The following is a 16966-nucleotide window of genomic DNA, read 5'->3' on the forward strand; positions in this document are numbered from 1 at the left end:
AGGGCAGTGGAAGAGAGCGACAATGGCCTGAGTCATAGACCAAAGTCTGCTGTAGAACAAAATACTAGAGGGCAGAGATGGCAAACACACCCTCCAAACAATGCTGTCAGTATTCACACACGATGGCCACAGGGATGGAAGCCTTGCCTTACTTCCTGATCCTAAAAGGGAGCTGTGCAGATGTGGATCAGCAGTTGTTGAAAATAAAGTATTAGTACTTTAAAGTCAAACAAAATACAGTGTTTACATTCTTTAGGTCCTGGGGGGAGTTGAGGGGACTCTGATACAAGATAGCAAAAGCAGTCATTTCTTTAGTGTTATTTTTTTCTGGTTAGTAGTTATTTTTAACAGTACTTAATTACTGTATGTCGTGAGACACTAAAATCAAGGAGACTCTCATTTCGTCTGTAATTTGTTGAGATCAGCAGCACAATCACTTGTAGAAACTGTAAAAAAGTAAAAGTATCTCCCAGTCCCTTAATTTTTTTTTTTCACAAATGTTTCTGGCTTTGGAATAGTTTATTTATATTGTATATCATAGTTTCAACTGTAGACAATTATGATGCTAATTTATTGTTCCTCGGGTTCCCCTTTGTATAAGATAGAGCCAAGACTGAAGAAACCAAATATGTGTTTACTGTAGCATGTCTTCAAGTTAGTGGAACATAGTTCAGGGGTGTAGAAGGGTCTTAATGATTGAAACCATCCACTTGATTACATGTCTGGAAATTCCCATAATCCTTCTGTAGTTTATTTAATATCCGTTGTGAATCACATGACTTGTAGCTTTTTCTTGTTTTGAAGTCATCTTAACAAGATTGAATCTTACCTGGTTTTCCTTTCCAAACATTGTAAGTTGTATACCAAAGATATTAGTTTATTACTTCAGTGTGTACAAAGAAGATTATATTATTACATTTATTAATCACCTCTAATACCCATCGTCATGAGGGATGCACATTAGCTATGCTGGGCATTGACTCTCAGTGTTTTATCTTCATGGTCCAATGAAGGATGGAAAGTCATTAATCAGAGCTCAGTCATTAATCCAAAGCATTAAATAAAGCAGAAGCATGGCAGTTCCTCCCCACTAAAAACCTAGTTGGTTAAAGGCACATGGAAAAGGAAGGCATGTTGATATCAGTGGTTAATGAGAGAGCTCAAGCCTGATGTCAACGTGGGTGGAAGCTAAGAGGATGGTTATTTGGAGGGTTTTTAATATTGAAAAAAATCCATGTTTCCTTATTTTAAATATATTGTACTCCCCACTGAATATTAAGCCTAAAATTGTCAAATATTGCTATGTTGTTAACCTGGTAGCTTTTACCCCAAGACTGGTTAGAAAGCCAGGCAACAGCCACATCCATGCTGAGGACGGAAGCAGTTAAGCAGGTGTGGGCTAGCATCGGTGGCCCTTTGAGCTGGCCAGGTGTCCAGTGCCAGTTGGTGGCCAGTTTGTAACTTACCAACGACGGGATTTGCTAATAAAGGCAGACTCAAGTGGGAAGGTCTTCAGCTGCGCTGGGTTTCCTGTAAACAGACAATCTGTACTGTCTGAATCTGTGGGTTATGCTCTTCTGCCGCTGCCTGGGACTTGTATCCATGCCGTGTTCAGAGTGTCAAGTTGGTTACTTGTTGATGTCTTCTTACTGTATCAGTGAAATACATATTGTCATGTCAGTTCTTGCCAGGAATTTCTCAATAAAATGGATTTTTTTTTCAGTATTTCAATAAATATTGATATGCCCACCTGGTAACTTTTAAAATCCTTTATGTTGTCCTTGTGTTGGATATGAAGGCATCTAGTAATTAAATAACAGCCTGGGAATGGAATCCGAACATTCAATTTGTGCACCATAGTTCCAACATAAAGTGTGACATGCCATTTACTGTTTTAAACAGTTGGCACGAAACTTAAGTTAATCTAACTTTTTGTCTACCAAACAATGTCCTAATAACTTTCCAAATTGCCTTTTAAGTTCAGATCCTTGGGACAGCTTCATGTTAATTAAAGCTCTTCGAACAAACCAATACATTGGTCAGAGGAGGATTGTGTTGTGTTTTGCAGTTAGCAATGCTGGAATTCATGGCTCTGCTAAGCAAGCCAGGATTTCTGCGCAATACCCCTCCCTGTCCAGTGGGAGCACTTGACAGCCTTTGCCGATCTCTCTCTTAGCAAAGATGCTAGGCATCAAAGGCAAAGATAGGAGAGAAAAGCAGGCATTGGTATGTATGTATCACCTCAGAACCAGGGGCTAGAGGCATGGTAAAGTACTTGGACGAATATGAGGACCAAGGTTCAAATGCCCAGAACCCAGTAAAAGTTAGGTAGACGAGGCATCCTGTCTGTAACCCCAGCTAGAGGGGTGGACATAGGATTCACAAGACAGGCTAGCTAGCTAAACTAGATTCAGAAAGTGGAAAGCAACAGAAGACGCCCAAAGCAACCTCAGGCCTTCACATGCAAACACACAGGCACGCACACCACATGCACATGCAAACAGAACATTACCCTCAGAACCCTAAAAACTTATTCCCTGGAGTTTAACCCTAAAAATAAAATGTCTAAGAAACGTTAAAGAAATAGGCCTCCTTCAGTACTACCCAGCTTTTGGAGACATTCAAAGCCAAATGAAACAGCTACAAAAATTCATTTTGGAAATAAAGCATGTATATAAAGTGTTAGAAGAGTCACAAACCATTTATTATAAGACATCAAAGACTAGCCTCCCCTTTCCACTGTGCTTTTCTCATCCTCCACCAGCTAAGGCAGGCAGAGTGCCTCGGTCCTGCACCAGGCATTCTAACCTTTATAGGATACTCCAAAAAGTTACCAGTTAGATGTATCCGCATGTGCACATACACAGCATGGAACTGAGATTTTAAGCAACTAGACTGTTCTACAAATCCCACCTCCCCTGTCAGCCCCCAGGGGAAAAAAAACAAAATCTAAATGATTCTTGGCATGTCCAAAAAAAAATGCAAATATATGTTCATGTTTCATTGAACTGTGACTTACACCTTTCTTACATGCGTGCACCCAGGTTATCACCCAGATCAGCTGAGGTGAGAACATCGGGTTTTTTAAATTTTTTTTTAAAAGCAGGAGAGTTTCTCCAGAGACTATTGGCAGCTGGCAGAGGTCATTCTGACAGAGCCAAGGGGGCCCAACTTCCATCCTTAGAATAACACACACCAAGTTGCTAAATCCACTGCAGCACAAGGCGCCCAAAGGCTGGAAAATGACTCATACCAATGGGCACTTGGTAGTTCTGTAGGATATTCAAAATAACTTTGAGGGGGTTTGTACCTTTAACTAAGTTTGACGTTCGGTTTGAAGCCATCTCTGATGTATATTTTTATGAGAACCATGTGGAGACTTTGTTCACCAGAACACAGGTCAGAAAGCTACAACACTTAGTGATCTTGACATTTCCCTGGAATAATACAGACCAATTTTCCTTAGCGTTGAACAGGAAGTGTACAGTTTAGTCACTCAAAATAAATATTCTTGAAGAAGTCTAACTGCTTCACATAAGCATTTGTTTTAGGTTAAGTTGGGAATTAATAATGTGGTGAGTGGTGTCGGGCGATGCTTGGGGTTTTGTTTGAAGAAGAGCCCTCCATGTTTGCTGCTAAGACATGGAGGGTGGCAAAGGGGGGCGTTATGATTAGACTAACTGCTGGGCTTGAAGCTGAACCATGGAGAACCCGGTAGGATGCAGAGAACTGGACTCTACCTGTTCCATCTCTCAGATCGGAGGCTGCATCAGGACCTTCGACTACTCCCCAGTCAAGCTCCCAGCTACCTATAGCAAGTCAGGTTGCAGATTCTCACTAAGACCCTGCTAGTTGGAAATAACCAAGGAGCATCGCCAAATGAAGTGTAGACACCTAGTTAGTTGTCTTAGCTCATCAGCTTGAGAGACGATCACCCGTGTGCCAGCCAGTGCCGTCCCCCATCCTCTGTGGTCTGGGACATCCCTCTGAGGGTGAAGCCCAGCTCCATTAGCTATGGCCAGGCTGGCTAGAGCTTCCCTGCACTTCTGCACCAGGAGCTGAAGCCCTGCCAGATTTCTCAGCCACAGTCCTCTGCTCCGCTTCAATGCCCATTCTGGCCTGAGTTTATGCGACAGATCCCCGCCTAGACTCCTGCTGTTAGTCCGTCCATTCTCAACCTCACTGGGTACAGCAGCCAGCCCAATAGGTTCGCCCTAATACAAACTTCCCTCAGTAGGGTCAAGGTCTTTCTTGACTGGGCCACTCCTTGCCTCCAAGTCTAGCCTTCCCAACCCCACCCAGCCCCAGCCACAGAGAACCATGGCTGCTCTGCCCATGCACAGGCTGGTCTGTCTTGCTTCTATGCCCTTGCATGCTCTTTCCCATGGCAGGTGAACTCCAACCAGACACAGACCTCTGTCCCCATCTGGTGTGACTTACCTGAGACTCACACCTCTGTGAAATATGTCCTGGTCTTGTGTTTGTTTGCCGGATCTGACCCCTGCCCTCACCTAAAAATAAAAAATATAAACAGGCACATCAGGGCAAGTGCAGTGACTCAGTTATTTCTAAGCCTCTGCCTCAGTGCAGACATTGAGAGATCCATCCCATAATTTCCACACAAAAGAAATTCAAGCTCCCTGACCCACAGACCATCACAGTAATCCTTGGGCTAGTTTTCTAAAACTTAAAATGCCAGTGATAATTAACAAGAAAAGATAGGGGTGGTCTCTGGTATTTGTTGTTTGTGGTCTTTCTCTGGGAGGGGGTGACTGAGACTTTTTATAGATTCCAGCCTGTGATCAATGGGCCCCATTGTTTCTCACCTGTGGAGAGACGGTACCTTATGGCAGAAGCCAGGGGCTCACAGTTCTCTTCGGTAAGCTGGGGGGCTCCCGCAAGGCCCCACCTCCTAAAATTCCCATCACCCCAAGGACCAAGATTTTAGCCCATAGATCTTTAGGAGACATTCAAGATCCTAACTACAGCAGTCCTCATTTGCCTCAACTTGGACCGTGCACATCTTAGTGGAGCACAGACTGGGATGCCCTGGTGCCCATCCGAGATGCCCATGTGCCCCAAACCTCATATCACAAGGGTATTTCATATCCTTTCAAGGGCGATTTACTCCTGTTGCTAACTGATGTATGACTGACTTTTCCTGGGAAGACACGAGGAAACACAGACCAAAGAAACAATCCTGCCATAGTCTACTGGAGAACCGGTGAGTTTACTGGGGTTACAGGAGCCTGGGTGGCTCACGGGCAGCAACATCACTTTGAAGTCCATCTTACTTTGTGAGACCACCCACTCTCAAAGCTGCATTCTTGGAGCTCCCTGGCCAACTGGCATTCAGCTCTATCTAGCTCTTTTGGGAAGGAGTGTAGCTGAAGTTTTCTCTAGTCCAGCTCAGGCCCGAGGTCAGGACAAATCTCTCTCACCTGCCAGTCCTGCAGCCACTTGGACCCCAGTAAACACACAGAGACTTATATTACTTATAAACTGTATGGCTGTGGCAAGCTTCTTGTTATCTAGTTCTTATATCTTAAATTAACCCATTTCAATTAATCTGTAAGTTGCCACGTAGCCTGTGGCTTACTAGTACTTTTACATCTTGCTTCCTCTGTCTCTGTCTGGTGACTCCTGACTCAGCCTTCCTCTTCCCAGAATTCTCTTCTCTGCTTGTTCCTCCTATACTTCTTGCCTGGCTACTGGCCAATCAGCACTTTATTAACCAATCAGAGCAACACATTCACAGCATACAGATATCCACAGCAAAGGAGTGTTTGTCATTTCTGGAACTTATGTCCAATAAGTTTCAAGCTGCCTCCCTCCCTCCAAGAGAGAATTATTTCAGTGTGGGAGAGCCAACCAAGCCCTGTTTCCACTTTACCTGTTGCTGTGGTAAAATAGCCTACTTAATAAGCAACTTATGGGCAAAACCATCACTGCAGGGACGTGAAGCAGCTGGTCCCATTACATCCACAGTCAAGAGCAGAAAAACAAATGCATGCACATTGCTTAGCTGGACACTCTCACCTAGTCCAGGGCCCAAACTCAGGCAATATTGCTGCCCATTTTCAGAGCAGGCTTTCCCACATCAATTAAGGCAATCATAACAATCCTCCACAGGCCAACCTTGCTTAGAAAATCCCTCACTGCAACTCTCTTCCCAGTGATTCCAGGTTGTGTCAAATTGACAATTAAAACTAACCATCACATGCCTACACAACATTAGCCCAAGGAACTAGAAGGAACTAGGCAGTGAAAATAACATTCTGTTTACAGAAAACGGCCTACCATCTGAAGAAGGAGATGTGAGAGGGACTAGAGTTATATTGTGTGACCCCAGAGAGAAACCTGTCTGAGGAAGATAGGCAGGTGCTGCCATGAAAGATCATATACAATGCAAAAATTAAAACAAAAAAAGCTAACCATCAAAGGGGTCCAAAACTTAGGCCACCTGTACTAGAGGCCGAGATCTTCCAGAAACTGTTCCACTCAAGGCCAGACAGGACAACAGTGCTGAGAATGTGACACTGCAGGGTGCCTAGCCAACACTCGACCCTCCGAACCTGGCAGTGCCCAATTCCAACGTGGCCAGACAAATAACTTAGCCAACACTTAAGAAGAACCTTCCCTCCCACCTCCGGGGACAATCTGCCTGTACCTTTCAAGTTTGCTAGAATGGTGCTACACCGAGAGTTGAGAACCAGCTAATGAATCCAGGAAGCTCCTTTCAGTATGTGTAACAGAGGAGAAAAGTCACAGCCTGTGAGATGCAGGCTGATTCAGCCTCACACATAGGCAACAGTTAACATTCTGGAAAAGAAACTGTGTCTACTCTTTGAGAAGCTCTACCTAGGCTTTCCAAACCCTTCTCCGTGGAGTTAGAGATGGTGCTCGGTGATGGAGTACTTGCCTGGTACACATGATGCCCTGAGTTGGATCCCCAGGACTGTAAGCAGAACCTACTTCTCTGGCTTCTGTTGTCTGCTGAGAGATTGCCCACCCTTCTGGTCCTCTCCTCATACCTAGTCTGAAAGGGTCAAAAATATCTACTCAAGCATGAAGGGCTTGTTTAGTGAAGAGATCCAGTCTCAAAAGATGAGGTGGAAAATGATAAGGACAGCCTGAGTCAACCCCTGTTCTAAACACGTGTGCGTGAATGTACCTCCCTCATACACACGTGCACACACACATGCATGCACCACACATACATGCATGCAAGCACCATACACACAAGCATGCATGAATGCACCCCCTTCACACACACACTCACACACACACACACACACAAATCAAGCATTCATGAATACACCCCCTCATACATACATGCACACATACATGCATGCACCACAGACGCGCCCATGGTTGATGAGATCACGATACTTGCTCTCCCAACCCTTCCTCCTAGCTCCCATATTACAAAAGAGAGCATGCCTCTCTTGTGCCACTGAAGCCCACCATCCCTAAAAAGGTCTCCAAAGGAGAATCAGTCTGCTGACTTGTATTTCTCACTTAATAAGCAATGACTGAGTATATCTAGTATTTCCCAGGTGGTGATCTCACTGAGGAAATACACTGAATATATATTGAAGATAATTGATGATAGGATCTCATTTTAAGCAACGTGCTAAACAGGGTGCCGGGTGTAATGGAATATTGTTCCTTGTCCACCAAAACTCCCTTTTCCCCCACTCAAAGCCTGGCCTCCGAAGACTCTATTTTCCCTGTTCTCTGCTCTGTCCACGTGAGTAAGGCAGTGTTGTGGCAATGATGTGGGAGCAAAGGTGAGAAGCAGAGTCTTCTCCTGCAGTAGAGATGAGCCACATTCCCCAGCCAGGCCCCAGTGTGGACAGTGATCCCGAAGAACGGACACGGGGAGCAACCACGTGGAAGTCTCCCTGCACAACCTGCTGGTGTCACTGGGCCAGCTTTGGATGGGAGAGAAATGACGGTTTAAGCCACTTTATCTTGGCATTTCTTTTAAAAGCTTTAGACTTTTTTCTTAAGACTCATTTTAATTTTTAAGTGCTATGTGTGTGTGTGTGTGTGTGTGTGTGTGTGTGTGTGTGTGTGTGTGTATACATACACACACCTGAATGTTTAAGTGCAGGTACCCGAGGAGGCTAGAATAGGGTGTCGGATTCCTTGGAGATCGAGTTACAGGCAGTCGTGAGCCATCTTGTTATAGGTTCTGGGAACCAAAGTCAGGTCCCCTTCGAGTGCAGAATATGTCCTTAATCAACAAGTTATCTTTCCAGCCTCCTTGGACTTTATCTTAACATACAAACATGATTTAACCCTCACAACAATCTTTCGTATTTTAAGACAGACTAACCACATAGCCCAGGCTATCCTTTAACTCCCTATGTTCCTCTAGCTTGACTGAAAACAACCCCTCCTGCCTCGTGAGTGCTGGAATCACAAGTATGCACCACCACAACCCTCAACTCTTATGACTTAGGCCACTAAAGTTGGCTGTAATTTGCTAAGCCGGGCCATTACTAAGTGTCAGAGTACCAGGTTCTGTGTGACTGCAGAGCCTGTGGAGGCACTAACTAGACAGAGCCTTCCCAAAGCACACACCACGACACCCTGAGAAGCTGCTGTCCCTCCCTCAACTGAGAGGGTTTTTGTTTTGTTTTGGTTTGGTTTTTCAAGACAGGGTTTCTCTGTGTGATCCTAGCTGTCCTGGAACTCACTCTGTAGACCAGACTGGCCTCAAACTCAGAGATCTGCCTGCCTCTGCCTCCTGGGTGCTGGGATTAAAGGCATGCGCTACCATCACCCCATGAGAGTTTTCTTTAGGGCTGAAAAGAAGCAACAGTGACAGGCAGGTTTTTTTAAATGCAAGCTGTCAAAATAAAAATGAAACAAACCATTTCTTTTCTCAAGAACAACTTCTATGGGCGGACTTCTAACCACAGCTGTCTAAAACAGCATTGCACAGGGGTTCTAACTCAGAGCAGAGCCCTTGGCTCATATGTGCAAAGCCCTGGGTTCAATACCCAAAGTCACAAGACAAAGTACAAAACAGGAGTGTGCTGCCCGGAGCTTTGAGAATATGCACAACATAGTCTTTTAGTCTTACATAGATGAGAATACAGAGCCCAGAACCTTTGTAAATGTACAATCCCAACAGGAAATGGTCTTCTTTTCCCCACACGAGTCCTGATTATACTATTACTTAACAGCGTCACCAACTCTCACATACCTAAATTTGATCAGTGGCCTTGGAATCACTTGAGAATGTCCTCTCTGCGTGAAGTATTGGGGGACATGCAGATGGGAGGCCGTACTTATGAGGAGGACACAGGCTACATGTCATCGCGGCTCACATTTGATAACTGGCAGTTATCAAAGCACTCCCTGTTTAAAGGTTTCTGTCCCAAAGCTTGGACCCCCAGAATAAGTTAGGACCACAATGAGATGTGTGCCACCGAGAGGGAAGGGGCTTCTATAAATAAGTGTGGAAACGCGTGCTGTGTCTCCGAGTGCTGTCACAGCAGCTTTTATTTCCCCTCTCTTCCCACACTGTGGTCTTGTATTGAGTATCAGATCTCTCTGCGGCCATTGTGTGGCCTGGATTCCTGCCAGGCTTCCTGTGAAGTGGACAGCCGACGCTCATGTCTTCGACCCATCTCTCAGAGATGTCTTAAAGTGGGGGGACTGGAGGGTGGAGGAGGGTGGAGGAGGGTGGAGGAGGGTGGAGGAGGCCACCCAGCCCTTTATCAGCAGCTCAGCACAGAGTCGGTGCCTGCCCAGTCACACCTGTTGCCACTCAGGAACTAAAGGGTGTGGATGATTAACACTGACTGGGCCCTCCGTTCATTCCATCACCCCCTTAATTCTCACAGCCCCTCCCCCAAGGTTAGCATAATTCCAGTCACAGCACAGAGCCAACACCACACTCCCCAGGTGTGTATTAAAGTATGCCTCTGTACATGCGCATATATGAACACACAAAAATGTATACGGACTCTTCTGAAACAGCCCAGAAACACACCACCCATGCTTGCTCTCACCAGCACAGTGATATGCCTGCCGTAGACCTCCCCAAGTACTGAGATCAAAGGTGACCACCACCACACCTGACCCACCTTAAATGTAAAGGGAACTCAAGAGAGGAGTTGGTTGGTTCAAACGCTGGAATGCAGGTTTGTTTCTAAAGTGTTGCTGGCCAAAAAGGGTTTCATGGAAGGGGCAGTATTTAAATATGGATGCTGCTTCCACAGGCAGGAAAGCCTGGATAACAGCTACCGAGAGATGAGGCATAGGACCAGAAGCCAATGGAGATCCACAGAGAGAGAGAAAGAAAGCCAGAAGGTGAGGGCCCGGAACAGACATTGGGATGAGCTCAAGCATGGAGGAATTGAAATGTTAAGAGTAATAGAGGCTGGAGAGGGGTACAGTTACAATAGTTGAGCAAACGAGCCCATGAGCTAGGGTGAGCACGGAACAAGAGGAGCATCTCTGCTTCTGCTGTGGACACTATCACTGTGCCATCTTGCTCTGGGAACACTGTGTGACCTAATAAGGCATCATCGTGTTTGAAGTTGATACCAAATAATTATAGTCAAGTGCCACATAAGCACATTACAGACAATATCCAACCACGGTCCCATAAGATTACATCACGTAGAGGTGTAGGTTGGAGCCATCTTGATCTATAAAAGAACATTTTGTGTCATTCTCACAATGCATTACCCAGCAATGCGTTCCCTAGGTGTATATTACAGCATGGCTATGTACATGCACATATGTGTCTATACCCACTCTACCGAAGCATCCCAGAAACACCACCCATGCTTACTCTCAGCAGGTGCAGCAGGAACTCAGATGGTCCTGTTGAAAGCGTCCCAAGAAAGGGGTTTTCTATCTCCACTTTGATTCACAGTCCCCAAAAATGGCAATTTCCTGTTTTCCCAGCACGGCAGAAAACTTCCCCAAATATAGTCCGATGTGCAACAAAGCCTCACACAGACACAAAGACACGAGAGGGAACCCAACATGAGAGCTGGAGCATGTTGAAGTCTTAAGAAAAAGAGACTTCAAGGAAACTCGGGACTGTACATATTTAACACATATTCATGTTTGAGCATAAATGCCTGGGCATGCGGAACCCCCAAACCTGCTTATTCTGTAATCAGAAAACACTCCCGGTAAACAATGTGTTTGCTCCTGGACTCTCAGGACAAAGTAAAGGCCTGTGCCCTCTCTTTTGTCTCTCCGTTAGGGACTTCTTAAGAGGCTGGGAACGGAAAAATAGCTCTTGTCACCCCATCGGTGCTGGGGGCGGGGGTGGTCTGTGGCGTCAGTGGCACAGGCGGGAAGGTCTTCCTTCAACATCAGTTGATGTGTGGGGAAAGAGAGTGGCAGTGAGTTTGCCAATGCAGGGACACACCCATCAGCTGTGTACCCACTAACACCCCCAGAGAAACTACAGGCTCACGGGGATGGAGGGTGGAGGTAAATGCTCAAGTCAGGCGTCTGAGGCATCAAACCAGTGGCCATCTTGGTTGTTCCCAGGTTGCCGACTGCCCTTGATGTCTTTGCTTGGACAATTTCGGACGGTACTCTTCTCGGGCACAGGAAAGTAGTATTTTTGCCACTCTGTGGTCAGCAGTAGAGACAGTGATGGTTCTAGTCCTGGCCCTGATGCCCAGAGGCAGCACTCTCTCCTTTCCTTCCCACAGCCCACTTCCTCTCGAATGACCTGCCATACTTTCAGAAAGGACAAAGCTTACAAACAAGGTAGGAAGATAGCTCAGTGAGAACAATGCTTTCCATGCACGAGGACCGGAGTTGTGACTTCCAGCACCCACTTAAAAGCTAGGCACGTCCGCATGGGCCTGTGACTCCAGCACTGCAGATCCCTGAGGCTCGCTGGCTCAGCAGCCTTGCCAAAGGGGCGAGCTCCAGGTTTAGTGATGGACCATCTTTTAAAAAGGAGTAATGTGGACCTGGGGAGGTGGCTCAGTGTATAGCGCCCCTGCTATGCAGATTGGCGTTTAGGGTCCCAGAACCAAGTAAAAGCCAGGCAGGAGTGATGGCTGTCTGTTTATCTAATTTGCAGGAGGAAGAGATAGGGGATTCCTGGGGAAAGCCGACTAACTAGACGAGCTAAAATTAGTGAGCTCCAGGCTTAGCTAAAGACCCAGGCTCAATAAAGTGGAGAATGATCAATAAGGACATACCATGTCAACTTTGGACCTGCAGCATCCACACATGCAAACATGTATACACACACACACACACACACACACACACACACTACTGGTCACAAGGTCACAAATATCTCAGCATAAGAACACACACATTCCAGCAACATAATGAAGCATCCCACAAGTCTAAAGAGGGAAATCCATGACCATCCCCTGTTTCCTTTCCCATGAGGTTTTGGGAGACTCCACTTCCCACCAAGAGTCCAAAACCTGCTCCCAACCAGAGCTTTCAACTCAACAACTAGTCATAATTAATGGAGCTGGGGTTGAATCAAGTATTGACTTTTCTCTTGATTTTAACAATATTTGAAAACCAGTAATTTGAAAAGCAATATCACAATCCATCATTCATCTTGAAAAAGAAATACACATCTTGACTTACTTGAAAATTTTTTATTCATCTTTAATTTGCTAGGCATGGTGGTGGCACATACCTTTAATCCCAGCAGTATAAAGGCAGAGACAGGTGGATCTCTATGAGTTGGAGGTCAGCCTAGTCTACAAAGTGAGTTCCAGGACAGCCAGGGCTACACAGAGAGAAACCCTGTCTCGAATAAATAAATAAATAGATAGATAGATAGATAGATAGATAGATAGATAGATAGATAGATAGATGATAGATGGATGGATGGATGGATGGACGGACGGATAGATACATACATACATACATACATACATACATACATACATACATACATACATACATACATAAACCTTACTTTTATTTTATGTGTATGGGTGTTTTGCTTGCTAAGCACTACACAAACGTATACAGAGGCCAGTAGAGGTCAGAGGATCTCTAGGACTGCAGTTACAGGCACTTGGGGCCACCATGTGGGATGCTGGGAATTAAACCCAGATCCTCCGCAAAAGCAGTCAGTGCTCTTAACTGAGCCATCTCTCTAGCCTCGATTAGAAAAAAAATTTACACACACACACACTTTGAGGGGCTGGAGAGCTGGCTCAGAAGGTCAGAGTGCTTACTGCTCTTCCAGAGGACCTGAGTTCAGTTCTTGGCACGGATGTCAGACAGCTCACAAGCACCTGTGGTTCTAGCTATACACATTATATATTGTACTGGGTAGTTTTATGTCAACTTGACATAAGCTAAAGTCATCTGAGACGGGGGATCCTCAATTAGGAAAATGCTGTAAGACTGGGATGTACTCAAGCCTGTAGGGCATTTTCCTAATTAGTGATTGATGTGAGAGGGGCCAGCCCATTGTGGGTGGTACCATTCCCAGGCTGAGCAAGCCATGGAGAGTAAGCCAGCACTCCCCAATGGCCTCTGCATCAGCTCCTGCCTCCAGGTTCCTGCCCTGTCTGTGTTTCTGTCCTGACTTCCTTCGGTGATGGACTGTGATGTGGAAGCCTAAGCATGGTCAACCTCCTAGGGGCCACTCCTTAAGAAAACTACCTCCCCCTCCTCAGAAACCATCACTCATCCATAGCTCCTCAGCTAGGAGTGGGGCTCATAAGCGCCTCCTCCCCCTGTGCTTAAAAGTTGGCTGGCTTGATCTTGCACGGGCAGTCACGGCTGCTGTGAGTTCGTGAGTACAATAGTCTTGTCATGTCCAGAAGACACCGTCCCCTCCTCCTCTCCCGCTCCTCCACTCGGGTTTTCACAGTCTTTCTTGGGGAGAGGGGACATACCACTATTGTATATATCATTACACAGAAAATCATGCTTCCGGTATCATTGTAAATGGAATTTATTGAGAGCAATTCATACTCACGTTCCAGAGCCCTGAATCCATGGGCCATGGCAGGCTTATTACCCCAAGCATTTCACCTATGGTTAACAGCATTCACTAAAGAATTGTGCAGGCGGTGGTGGCGCACACCTTTAGTCCCAGCACTCAGGAGGTAGAGGCAGGCGGATCTCTGTGAGTTTGAGGCCAGCCTGGGCTACCAAGTGAGTTCCAGGAAAGGCACAAAGCTACACAGAGAAACCCTGTCTCGAAAAACCAAAAAAAAAAAAAAAGATCTCTGTGAGTTCAAGGCCAGCCTGGTCTACAGATCAAATTTGAGAACAGCCAAGGCTACACAGGAAAATTCTATCTTGAAAAAACCCCCAAAAAAGAAAGAAAAAAATTGCTTATGGATTCGCCTCAGTGTGTGTTACTTGGGTGTGATAAACACCATGACCAAAAGCAACTTGGCAAGGAAGGAGTTTATTTCATCTTACCTTCTACAGCCCATCACCCAGGAAGTCCAAGGCAGAAACTGTGGAGAAATGCTGCTTACGGGCTTGCTCCGTCTGCCTTGCTCAGCTACCTTTCTCAAATGCCTGGACCCACCTGTTCAGGGATAGTTCCACCCACGGCATTCTGGGCCCTCTTATATCAGTTAGCAATTAAGAAAATACCCACAGACTAATCTGATAGATGCAATTCCTCAATTGTGATTCCCTCTTCCCCGGTGTGTCCAGGTTTCTGTAGAGCTGACAAAAACTGTGTCTATATTTCATATCCACAGATATGCCTTTGTATGTAATATACGTGTTAACTGTGTCTATATTTCATATCCACAGATATGCCTTTGTATGCAATATATGTGTCAGACGCCATTCTTGTCCTCAAAGGCTCATGGTCTGGGAAGATCCGGTTTGATTGAGAGTAGGTGTTGACAATTAGAGTACATATTCCAAATTCCTGCTCTGTGCAGTGTTGCTGGAGTTTGTGACACTCCCACTACTGTGGGAGCTTCATCCATGCCCACTAGCCCGCTTTCACAGAAACGGTTTCTGATGTTTGCTTTTAGCTAGAAGTTTGGGATTTGGGCTGGTCACTTAAATAACCTTCAACTTAAAATGTATTTTGTCAGCTCAAAAGCGGCACAGTCTCTCCAAAAATGAAAACTGGGAGGGGAAGGGAGCAAACAGCACCAGAATAGTAGAAGGCGGGCCAGGCAGCTCATTAAGGCCTTCATTTGCTGACTGACGGTTCTTTTGAGTTATACAGGCATCACCGAGGAAAGCAGGTTGGTTCATCTAACAGAGCCACAGTTCCAAGCAACTCTAATATCGGATTTTACAAGGAGAAAACTGAGTGCTGGGGCCGTAGCCCAGGGGTAGACTGCTTGCCGGGGGTTCAATTCTCCAGGGGTAGACTGCTTTCAGTACATGTGAGGGCCATGGGTTCAATTCCCCAGCACCATAAAAAGGAGCCACACTCAACAGCTGTGGGTAATGTAGGAGGAAACAATAGACTAATGATTCTCACTCTTCTGACATCGCTTGCCCGTGGTGTTCCCTCCACACTAACTCTCTGAACTGCCTTTTGTGCCCTTGCTCAAGTACTTAGTGAGCCAAGGCCGCCGTTCAGAGCCCTGCAAATGAAGCCATGGCCAGATGAAACCTCCATTTCCTAGAGCCTGAGGTTCACGGGGGAAGAGACAAAAAGAGGCAGAATACGAAACATGTGCCACACCGGCCCATGGTGTCAAGTGTCCTGATGAAATACAAAGCCGGATAAGGAGACCAAAGGCACTGATGCGGAGAGGGTGTGCCACGGGAAGGACCCAGCCATTAGGGAGACACCTGCAGAAAGGGGGCGGGGTTCCTGCACATCGGGAGGGTTTCCCAGAAGAATGGATGGATGCAGTGGTGCTGGGGCAGGGGCATGGCTGCCCAGGCTTGAGAAATAGCCAAGGGGCGCCAAAGGGGAAGGGAGCAGGGTGCTTCGAGAAATAATAAGGTGCTTATTATAATAATATATTATATTATTATAATTATAAATTATATTTAAATTTTATAATTTATAAAATATAATTATAATAAATTATAATTGTAAATAATATATTATAATATAATAATAATAATGTGCTTCGGGGGCGTGGCACAGAGGGCGTGGGAAGGGGCAGGGTAGGATCTGGCACTTTGGTGGAGAAGGGACTGTGGGGCCGTAGGCTGGATGGAGGGCCAGAGCTGGAAGCTGCCAACTGTCAGCAGGAGCTGGCGAACATGACAGGGACTAGAGGGGCAGCAGGAAACGTGCTGAGAGTATGTCAGTTTCCAGAATACTCCAAAGGAACACCCTGAGAGTTTGCGAGGACTGGACAGAGGGATTACAAGAACCAGGTGATGGTGGGCCATTTCCTCTCTCACACATAGAACATGGATGAGTGCATCCAAAAGAAATCCTGCGTTAGCTTGAAGACACACTCAACCAAGGTGTGGACTGGCCATGGACCTGTGAGCTTGAGGCCAGCTGTACAGCCCCACCTCCTGAACTGCTTCCATGAGGACCTTCGAGGGTCCTCTGTCCTTACATATATTTCATTTGTCCCCATGGTCCCACACCCCTTATTTTTTGGGGGGGTAGGTAGGATTTTGTTGTTGTATTTCCCCCAGCAGTGAACTTAGGGGCTTTATTGTGTAGGACAGAGGCCACACTTCTGCCTGTCCACCCCCTAAACTTTTACAGTGTTAACGCTGAGATCCCTGGCAAGCCCCTTCGTGATTTCTACTGACTAAAGTCCTGAATGGATGCTGCTGGTGTGAGAAAGCAAATAGGCTTGCTTGTGTGCTGTAGCTTCTGCCTCCCGGGCTAGTTTCACCGACATCTGTCTTGGCGCTTCAAACTGGCATTTCCCAGCACCTTCTAATTTCCCCTCCCCCGAGGGCTGCCCTCTCTGTGTGGACATTGCTGATCTCTCTTCTTACCTGGCTCCTGTCCATCCCGGGAGCTGCCAGTTCACACTCTCTAGGAGGCAGAGGCTAAAATGGATTGAGA

The sequence above is a fragment of the Peromyscus eremicus genome, chromosome 15 (assembly GCF_949786415.1).
Source record: "Peromyscus eremicus chromosome 15, PerEre_H2_v1, whole genome shotgun sequence".
Taxonomy (NCBI): Eukaryota; Metazoa; Chordata; class Mammalia; order Rodentia; family Cricetidae; genus Peromyscus; species Peromyscus eremicus.